General features: G+C 48.9%; 2 long non-coding RNA genes across 30 annotated transcripts in view; one reads left to right on the plus strand and one right to left on the minus strand.

Moving 5' to 3' along the window:
- The window catches only part of LOC126649776 (uncharacterized), a 63,094-nt gene extending 53,230 nt beyond the window's left edge, over positions 1–9,864 (minus strand). For 3 of the 24 annotated variants that reach the window (XR_007631152.1, XR_007631159.1, XR_007631137.1), the window contains exon 1: positions 9,630–9,855. This is a non-coding gene — a long non-coding RNA (uncharacterized LOC126649776). Of the gene's footprint in view, positions 1–136; positions 267–722; positions 812–9,629 lie in introns of those variants that run through there. The other 21 variants (XR_007631161.1, XR_007631158.1, XR_007631142.1 and 18 more) reach the window with 17 other exon arrangements.
- Positions 63–6,677, plus strand: LOC126649778 (uncharacterized). Of its 6 annotated transcripts, none has more exons than XR_007631163.1 (4): positions 63–166; positions 2,838–2,966; positions 5,472–5,538; positions 5,629–6,677. It is a non-coding gene; the product is annotated as an uncharacterized LOC126649778 (long non-coding RNA). The 6 variants fall into 6 exon arrangements; XR_007631165.1 differs by lacking the exon at positions 63–166 and adding an exon at positions 384–434; XR_007631166.1 differs by lacking the exon at positions 63–166 and adding an exon at positions 777–791.
- Positions 9,865–10,567: the final 703 nt, after the last annotated feature.

A 10,567-nucleotide genomic window follows, 5' to 3' on the forward strand; every position in this document is an offset into this window, starting at 1 on the left:
ACAAAACAAGTGCACATCAAGATAGAGCCAATTAAGGAATAGAGAGCGGCGGGGGGGGGAAGAGGGGAGAGGGTGGAGAGGAAGGCACCTCACTGAGCACATGGGGAGTGGGAGCTCAGCATCCCACCATACCTACCTTATGAGTGTTCAAAGGAAGACAACTGGGGTAAATTGGAGCCAGCTTTGATTTTTGCCATCCGGTTGCACCCGGGTTGCGGGGGAGTGGGGTGGGGGAGAAGGGTCGGTCTGGGCGGGGGTGAAGGGGGATAAAAAAGGGGGGTTGGGAAGACCGAGCGAGGGTAACAAATGGTATGCAAATGACTGGGCTTTTTCGGGATTGGTTTTGCTTTTTTTTTTTTTTTTTTTTTTGGGGTAGGGGCTGGAGGATAGGAAAAGGGGGGGTATAGAGGAAAAGAGAGACCGTCAGTGGCGAGGTGAGTGTGTCCCTGCACGCTTCGCACACGCGTGGGGGAGGACGAGGGGAGTCGTGCGGGGCGCGGCGGGAGACCGTCGGGGGTCGCGGGCAGCGCTGCCCTTGCGAGGGGCGCGGAGCCGCCGCTGCGCTGACAGCGCCGGGCCGGGCGGGGCGCGGGGGCTGCACATTCCCGGGAGCAGGGGGTGCGCCAAATAGGGGGAGAGGGGTTGTGCGTGGATGTGGCCCCCTCCTTCCCTCATCGCCTCCCTAACCCCCCGACCACTTTTCCCCGGCACGGCTGCCTCACCGCTCCCGGCGGCTCCCCGTTTGGAATTGGAGACAGGCAACTCTCACCAGAGCTCACCAGCATCCCACGGTCCTTAGGAAGGAGTTTGGGGCGGCGGGGGGAAGCGGGCGCGAGGCGGGGGGTGGGGTGGGGGTGTTGTTTGAGAGTGACGGTGAGGCGAGGAGGAGGAGGAAGGAGGAAGGCTGGGAAGAAGGGGGTGGGGGGAGACGGAGCTCCTGAAATGGAGCCAGCCCAAACGGGAGACGATGCTGGAGCAGAGGCTGCGTCATTTCGGGGCTGGGAGAGGGCTCAGCTCATCCCCGCCGCCTCCCTGTCTGCAGGCAGAAGGGAAAGAGAGCGGCAGGCCGGGGCAGGGTGCGGGGTGCTGCGGGGTCGGGGCCACCTCCTCCGCCCGCCCTTCTCCGCAAGCCCCCGGGGCCGGGACGGGGCAGGAAAACCCGGCGCTAGGAGAAGGGATAAGTCGCCTTCGGTCTGCCTAGCTGTATCAGAAAAGACAGGGGCAGGGAGAGGCGAACGGGACGCGTTGACCGCAGGGCAGCGGGCAGGACCTGTCCGGATGGGGGCCCGCAGCAAGGCCGACTCCCGCAGGGGTAACAGGGTCCTGGGACGGCGGGGGTAGGAGGAATGATCGGCTTTTATAACGTCGGGGAGGCTCATAGCCTTTCAGAGAGTTTCAGCTGGGTGAGTGGAAATGCCTTTTGCCCCTTTCACATTTGGAAGCACAGCAGTCTTTGAGTGGGAGGAAGGGGAAAAAAACAATTTTTTTTTTTTCCCCCTGCTGGACAGTGGGTCTCTTTGAGCCTGTTGTCATGTTCTCTGGCCGCAATTATAAATAAACTTTCCTTCTGCAGAAAGGAAGTAGCTGAGACTCAGGGTCTGAAGCTCGTGAATGGCTAGCAGATACCCTGGCCTTTGCTGGCCCATGCCAAAGGGCAGAGGAGGTGGTGGTCTAGCCCTGCACTGAGAGAGTGTGCGTGCAGCATGCTGCGTGTCTGAGGCAAAACAACTGGCCTGGGAACACCTTCTCTTCTGTCAACTATATCCACCTGGTCCAAGGCAGTTTCTTTCTAAAGCTCATCTCCCCAAAGGCTTCAAATGCTCATGTTCACTTATTTTATATTTTTTTAATTCTTTCCCTACCACTCCTGTGGTCTCATATTTAAAAAGGAAAGCTACTCTTGGTGGGCTGAGATCACAGGTGCCATCATGGAGGCCCATGGTGAGCATCAGTAAAAAACAAGAGAGAATTGAGTCCCCAGGCAAGATTACAGTGCTGGTACACAACTGTGTGTATCACTGTCCAAGCCTTTTGCAACATCTGCCACAGCAAAGGTGTTGCATGCAAAGTCCTTAAAATATTGGCCACAGTCATTATTGTTATGTGCATATAGATTTTAGCTTATTTTATGACTGTGCATGTGTGTGTGCAATATATGTGTGCATGCACATACACATTTATATCTATGTATACATTCACTAGTGATGGGCCTGTTAAACTGAGAAGTGATTTCTCTCCTACAGATAGATGTATAACATACACATAGTGATGATACCTAAGGTGTTTGGGAGTGGGGATGCATAATATCTTATAAACTTGAAGTTTTTATCAGGCAGAGCAGATTACTTTAAGCGTTCAATTTCTCAGCGATCCAATTTTATTAGGATTTACTATCATTTGTGCTGTGCATCCCTGGGGAAATAATGCTTTGATTAATGTAATCCTGGGCTGGGATCCGCCACATGCCCCTCTCCCAAGAGATGGGCCCTGTTTGACAAACAAAAACAGAGCAGCAACTATTGCAATCTGCACTCACCTTTTGAAAGCACACAGGCCAGTAAGCAGACACACACACAAAATATTACCCTCTCCTCCCCCCAACCCCAAATACAATAGCAGCATCTCAAAACAATGTGCACTTATTTATTTACACACAATGCCTCTGATTTAGTGTGGTCTGTACAGTCCAGCCCTCAAATGCACAGTGGTAGCCCAAAAAGGATGCTGCTCTGTCCCCCACTGAGAAGCTGAAACATCTCTGGGAAGCTCAATGTTTCTCTGTATTTCAGGCTCTCCTTGGGCTCCCAACATTTCTGCCTCTTTGTTTCCTACTCCAGGCCTTGCTGCAAACCGATTTTAAGTCTACTCCTTCAAACCACTGGCAGCCCATGGGCCCAAGAAGCTGACCTTGCAAGGCTCCCTGGCACCCACCTGGGGGGGACATGTGCCTCTCTAAACGGGCCGTGGTAAGTGAATCACTGCCAGACACTGTACTCAACTCACAGGGAGGTGGGGGGGGACCCAGAAAACAACCTCAAACAGAAAGTCTGTTCATACATTTTAAAGGAAAGAAAAGAAAGTATTCCTCCGCCTTTGGGGGTTGCTGGGGTTTGAGCAGCTTTGTTCCAGCCACAACTCCCCACCACCACCACCACCCTCCGCCCCTTCTGTTTGTGTCAAAGGCTGACAGGAACAATAGCGTTTAAACAGGAATAAACATGCCCAGATCAGAGCCCAGCTCTAGAGAAAGCTCTCCTTTTCTTTACATCCTTAGGTGAACTGGCTGGTGTTTCCCCCTTTTCCCCTTCTCCCCTCTCCCCCACAAAACGACATCCATCAGCAGCAGTCCAAATAGCAGCTTAATGTTGGATTTCTTCCCTTTACCCCGCTGGAACAAAGCGGGTCCCACTGTGCCTGAGGAGGACATCCAGCCCCAAAAAAGGGCTCTGGCTTCACTTCGGCCACTTTATTCCAAGTCCAGATTAAATAAATCCAGGGGAAGAAGGAGGGGAGGTATCTCCAGACTGGAGATGAGGAGGGATGAGTTTTGTGCCGAGGTTTTTAATAAGCTGCTACTCTCTCTCTCCTTCGTGTTTACCCACTGACCCCCAATACGGTGACTCAGCGATTACCGAGCACTGGATGTCTGTGTGTGAGGGGCTGGGGGGGGAATTCCTCCCCCTTTCCTCCTTCCTTTCTTTCCTGATGAAAAACGTTGCAATTACATTTCTGCATGCTGATGTGAGAGTTCAAATAACAAGCCCTAAACGCGTTATCAGGCGCTTGTTAAAGGGGGAAAAGGGGAGTGAAGAGGGGAACAAATCCAGATGCATATGCTTCTGTACACGCCTGTATGTAAGTATACCTATACAGCTGCACACTTATATGTGCAAAGAGATACATATTTAAATGGCAGACTGCTAGAAGAAGAGATGGACTGTTGTTCGGCCTGAGTGCCTTCACCCTGGCAGATGAGGAAACAACGCTAACCAAACGAGAGAAGAAAGAGTAAGAGGTGCAAATCACTCCAGGGAAAAGTTATTTAGAAGCGATCTGGATTTTCCCAGTGCAAACTGACTCTCCTACCGGATTTGCTCCAGTTTACCCGCTCCTCTTCTCCCTCCCACCCTGGGGGGGATCCATCCCTATTTCGCATTTTCCTTCTTCGAAGCGTCTCCCCGTTTCCCGCCGCCCCGCCCGGGAGGGCGTTTTCCGGGACCTCGGCGTGGCCGCGGCCCGCTCCGCGCCCGCGGAAAGGCCAGCGGAGCAGGGGCCGCCCCAGGGGACGCGGGGTGGCGGCGGGCTCTCCGCCGGGCTTTCGGGTCCCAGCCTCCGCCCCCCCACACTTCTCCCCCCTCTAGCTCCTAGCAGGCGGCAAGAAATCGTTTCGGAAGTAGGGTGGTGGGGCTGAATTTAGAGAGGGGAGGAGGGAATAAATGCAAAGAGATGATGAATAGCGTTAACTTTTGACTGTAGGAGTCATGATGGAGTTGAGCGAAGCTGCAGGAAAATATGTCATTTAATCCCAGGGCTACTGAAGTCCCTTTTATCAAACGTCGGAATTATACTGCTGTAAAGGCAACTCAGTACTTAAAAGTATCCAGCATCAGGCAAATACATAGATTGGAGGAATGGGTGTAAAATGAAGGCACGTATAAACTAATCACACGACCGTGAAAACCCCAAGCGGATTAGATAAATATAAATAGATGTGCATTAAAAAAAAAAAGGCACGGTAAAACTGTAGCTGCTGCATTCACACAAGGAGAACAGACAGCGTGTGCATGTTTGTGTGCAATGCCAAAAAGAGCAGCCTTAAGGTTGACCTCCTGCAATCTGCACTGAGCTCCTTAGACAATAGACAAGTTCAAATGTCAAAAAATCTAATAATAATAACCAGAGCTGCCAAACTGCACGAACTGTTTTCTGGTGTATCACAATTATTCACCCTCTTATCCACTAAAAGGCTGCCAGTCCTTATGCGAGTAAAAGAAAATCTATGTAATGCATATGGATTTTTTTTTTCCACATGTGAAAAGCCATTGAGATGGCAAGCACGCAAATCGGAATGATATCATGTCTAATAAAAGCAGGGCTAAGGTTTTCACAGTCTCTTTTAAAAGACTCCAACTTGTAAATCCCCTTTTTATGTCGCTACATGCACAATTATTCTGATAAATAAAAATCTACATGTTCAAGGGTCTGGATTGGAACTATATATCCCTCTGATTTTAACACCAGTGGGAGCATTAGGTTTCCATCATATGTAATATGTCTATGTTGAGCTCAAGTCAACAGATAGATTGTTCCATTCATTTGGCAACTCTCATTACAGTCTGTGTGAGGTGAACCCTGAGCACGACACGTTGGGTAATATCAAAATTATGCAGCTGGGAAAGAAAAGACCCCTATTTCAAAAGCTATCTTGCTTTGCATGTGCAGTTCTGTATTATTGTTCTAATTTATTACAGAACCCGAAATGCTTTGTTATGCTCAAAACAATAAATAAGGTTCCGAATGAAGCCTTCAGAATAAAAGGTATGGATAAATGATATGCCTGCCTATTGTGTTTATCGTTGTTATCGTCAGCCTTTAAAAGTAATCTGTGTATTTTCCTATTTTCTCCAGATTGGTTAGTGTAATATCCCTAGTGCAGCTATCAAGGTGGTCATAAGAACTATGAACTACAGCATGGGCAAGCTTGAAAAACCCAGAGCAGCTCACATTAGCCAAGAACGCTACATATCTGGAAGCCAGTCAACTTCACGTTTGCAGCTGACTGCCGTATTATGCACGAATGTGTTTTACATATAGCAGACTGTATACGGAATATGTCTTTATGTTTAACATTTTAATTTGTAAATGCTAATTAGGCAGTTGGTCTCCACGGTTATATTAGTACATACCTAATCATTTCCCACTATAAGTAAATGAATACTAAATACGGTAAACACTTTCATTTCCCTACCTTCAAGACAGTATTGCTTCTACATCCATTTTCCAAAGGCGTTCATTCGGACAAATAGGTATTTATTAAAAGAAGGATGTGAAAAAAATGCTCCCTGTAGCACTCTTACAATTGGGGTGCCGCTGCAGGCATGGAGCCAACAATCTTGGCCGGACCGGACTCTTCCGAAGGCAGCCAGCAAAGTTTAAGTTTTGCCGAATTAACTTGTTGCTCGTTTTAGCGTTAGTTTTTCTCTTCTTTTGCGGTACCTCGCAGGTTTCTGCTGCTGCTAACTAGCGCGGGTGTACAGCAGAACAGCCGCACTGCTAACTCCTGTTTTGTTTAAAATATAACGCAGGTTACGCTTGGAGGGTTGGGGGGAGGGGGGACAGAGGAAAGCTGGAGAGAAATCCGCTCAATCCCGACCCCGGGATGCTGAGCTTTGCTGTGGTCTTTCAACTCCAAAACCCTTCAGAGGTGAAAAAAATGTTCACTAAACTACGGCAAATCTCAATCATGCTACCACGTTTCTGAAGAGAACTGCGCTCTGGAATGTGTTTTACTAGTCTGGAATATTGCTAGTGCTTACTGTGCCAAACGCGGTAGGTGGAAAGTTTTGTTCATGTAAATATCTCAACCCTTGTCCCTCAAGGTCTCTACACACGGAGACCTGACTCCGTTTTCCAAATGAAGACCCGCGAACACTTCAAATGAAAAGTTTAATTTCTTATCGGTCGTTTTCTCCCTTTTGATTACTTTTGTCTCTCTCTCTCTTTTTTTTTTTTTTTTTTTTTTTTTTTAGTGTATGTGTTTGTGTTAGGTTTTTAGGTGGGCAGTTCTCATCTTGCCAGGTCCTATCATATTTATGGGTTGTGTGTGATTTCCAGGGTTCCAATTGGTCTTTCCTTCATAGAGGCAAGGAATAAACCTTTCCCAGTCACACGCAAACTGCTGGGACTCCAGCACGGGGAAACAAAGTGGCTTCAACCCCCTCCCCCCCACCCCGTGGCCCCAGTTCCCGCCCCGGGGGCTGCCTGGGACATTCCCCTGGCAGGTGCGTTAAAGAATGATGCAGCCACGCGGATTCCCCCCTGCCCAGCATCCTGCCGCTGGACGGGGGTGAGAAGCAGACGTGTATAGGCAGGAATAAAAAAATAAATAAAAACAAACAAACAAACAAACAAAAAACCCCCCACAAACTAAATTTCTCACTTCTATCCTCTCTTGCAATCACTTGGGGAGGAAAGTGGAGAAAAGGGGCACGGGGCTGAGAGTACACGGGCTCGGGAAGGGAGCCAAGCTGTGTCGAGCTAAGCTGTGCGCGCCGTGGATGCTGCTGTTTTTTAGTTGAGGATCACGTCTGCGAGTGTCCCGGACAGCGGCAACTTGTGCCCGGTGTGCGGGCAGGGCGGGAGGAGTCCGGCGCTGCCTCTGCCGCTGGCTCCCGCAAATGGATAAATCAGGAAGGGATGCGGGGGGGAGGAGTGGCCAGCTTGAGGAGGGGTGGAGGAAAAAAAGGAAAAGAAAGAAAAAGAGAGAGAGGAGCAGCCACTTTTTCAGGTTTAATGCGGTGATTAAATATTAAATTATGTTTAAAAAAAAAAAAAAAAGAGCGGTTTTATTGCATCTCCGGAGGTTTAAGCGCCTTATTCGGACAGGGAAAAAAAAAAAAAAAAAGAAAAAGAAAAAAGTGTGGCACCCCCGGTTGCCCCGAGCCGCGTGCCCGTGCTTGTGTTTAATTACTGCTCTCCCTCCCTCGCAGGCCCCGGGTCCGCCGGAGGTACCGCAACCGACGGGGGCACTTTCGGGGCGGGTTCTGAGCCCGCGGCTCCCCGCTCCTCTCCCCCTGCGCGCCGCCCCGCCGGTCTCGGGGGTTCTGGGGCTGTCTGGCCCGGACGGGGTGTCCCGGCGGCAGGACTGTGGGGTGTGCTGGACTGTGGGGCCCGGGGGTACCCGGGGATGAGCACAGGGCCCGGTGGTGCCGGGGGCCCGCGGCGCCCCCGCCCCGGGGCCGTGAGGGGCCGGGCCGGGCCCGGCGGGCGGGCGGACCGGCGCGCTGCAGGGCGCCCCCTGGCGGGCGGCCGGCGCCCGGCGGAGCACGGCCGAAGTTGATTTTGCTCACAAGCCGTATCGTATAAAATTAACGACAGCCAATAAAATTAGCTTACATGTTTCAACCGTAAAAGTCCAAAACAAAATAAAGCTAGTTTTAGTGAAGCTAAGAAGCTCTGGTTTGGCCCCATTCTCCCTGGCTTGAACTGGGGTCCTTTTATCTAAAGCCCAGTGCACAAACATATAGCTTAATGTGACTAGTGTTCTTCCTTTTATTTCTTTCTCTATGGCAACCAATATGTTCTGCTCAGAAATGTTCCCCCATCAAGGAAACAAATGATCTTGAGGGAGCAGCTCTATACGGCATCTGTTCCGATGGAGCACACAGAGTTAACCCCAGTCAAAAGAGACGCTGGGCACGTCAACAAGAAGTGGAAAATGAGCGATTCTTCCTCCCCCTCCCAAATTGAAACCTATACCTCCCTAGTTTTACAAGCCATTTTATTGATTTGGCTATCGACCGTTTCCAAAGAAGTAACTAATTCTAGGAAATTACAATGATCACCAGCTATTGTGTGTCCAAAAGAGCAGCAACAGAGAGGGGAAGGGAAAAAAAAATGCAAATAACACAGTAAAATTAAAATGATTAAAGTCACATAATGGGATATTTAAGCCTCGATAAAGTTTTCAGGAGCGGTATCTGGCCTATTAATTTAATCCTACATTATTTATCACATTATTTATCACACTGACCCAAGCGCTATAAAAGAGTTTCAGATCATTAGACTACACCTCTCAATTGGACGGGACTCGGGGAAAGCGGAGAGACAGGCAAGACTGTCAGAAGAGAGAAACAAAGTGAAATCTGGTCTGTAATCCTCCAGCCCCAATCTCCTTGGAGAATAAAATGAAGGGATGTCCTGGTTAGTTTTGATTGATTATACTCTTTCTGATGGACTTTCACTACAGAGCTCTAGATGTTGTGCTTAACCGTCTGTTCCCTAGTTACAATATTAACCCTCTGCGTGCATCGCCGCTCCGCACCTTCCCCTGCCTCCCCCCTTGCCCGTTCCTGCGCCGGCAGGTGCTCGGGTCCCCCGCTCCCCGGCCCGGCCTGGCCCCGGCCCCGGCCCCTCTCCCGCCCGCCGCACCGGCCGAGCCCCCTCCCCGCTCGCCGGGCGACCCCCTCGCCCCCCCGCGAACCAGCGTTTGAAAACAGTCCGCATCTCTGCCTCGGCTCCCCTTTACAAATCTGTAATATTTTCGAGAGCTTTCCTCACCGCCCCCACCCCTCCCCACGCCCCCTCGCCTTCCTGAGTCCTGGTGTTACAATAATTAACAGTGCCCAGAAAAGTGAAGTAGTAACCAGAAAGACTTTCCAGCGCTGAAGAATTGCTTTGCTGCCTTGAGCTTTGGAATGAATCCATGCTTTTTATGTAATATTTCACTAAGGTGCTTTTTGTTGCTGGTGGGATTTTTGGTTTCCTTTCCCTTTCCCTTTTTTTTCCCCAGCCTATTTCCTTCCAGGCAGTTGCCATAGGTTTCCCTGTCTTGTCCTAAGCTTTTGAAAATATATATCCAGAAGACTTCAAAGTAAACAAAAGTAGATAAAAAAATGTAAAACACTTACCGATCATACTTCCAGGATTTAGAGAATTTTTTTTTAATTTTAGATTTTAATAAGGTGACAGGGGGGAAAAAGCATGTTCTCAACTCCAGCGAAACGATCCATGTTAAGATTTTCCTTTGCACTGACTCCACTAAGCCCCGCTCTCCACTAGTCTATTATTTTCACCAAAATATATGAAAATTTATGCAAATGAAAATCAGCACTAACTGTTCTCCCCTTGTTATACTTTGGATTTTTTTCCAGACAAAACAATCTCACTCTGCAAGGGAGGGGGTGGGAAGAGTTGGGGAACGAAGTTGGTTGTTTGTTTTTTGGTGGGATATTTTTTTTAAATAAAAGACATTACTCCATCTAAAGCTTTATTTTTTTGTTGTCGCCGTTATGAGGGTGTACTTTTTTTTTTTTTTTTATTTTGAGGGGATTTCTCCACCCCCCCACCTTCCTTTTTTATTAAGAAAGTAGATCTGTTTGCAGAGGCGCTATCACGTTTCATCAGGCCACCTGAGACGGCTTTTGAAAGCGTGTACTGTGAAATTCATAGCAGTAATTTAGACAAAATCCTCACTGTATATTAATGAAAGACGGCCCCATGGCACCGTTCCTATCCTCCCCATTCAGTGTAAACAAAACCACGAGACTCACTCGGTTTTTGAGCCTGATCCAAGCAAAATCGGCTGGAAAGGAAAACATGGGGTTCTGGCACTGACTATTCAAACGTCTGCACCTGGAGATCTCAGATTTATTCAATGAAATCTGTGTTGGATCTTTTATATATAAAAAATAAACCTTTGGAGGACGCATGGGAACAAATACATATACATACATACATATATATGTGTGTATATATGTATATATAAAATCATTATGTTTGGTGTTTAGATACCAGCGCCCTTCAGATGCGCACGCTTCACTTGAATGGTTTTTCTCACCCGACCTAC

The sequence above is a fragment of the Myiozetetes cayanensis genome, unplaced genomic scaffold (assembly GCF_022539395.1).
Source record: "Myiozetetes cayanensis isolate MyiCay16 unplaced genomic scaffold, myiCay2020 scf5-8, whole genome shotgun sequence".
Classification (NCBI taxonomy): Eukaryota; Metazoa; Chordata; class Aves; order Passeriformes; family Tyrannidae; genus Myiozetetes; species Myiozetetes cayanensis.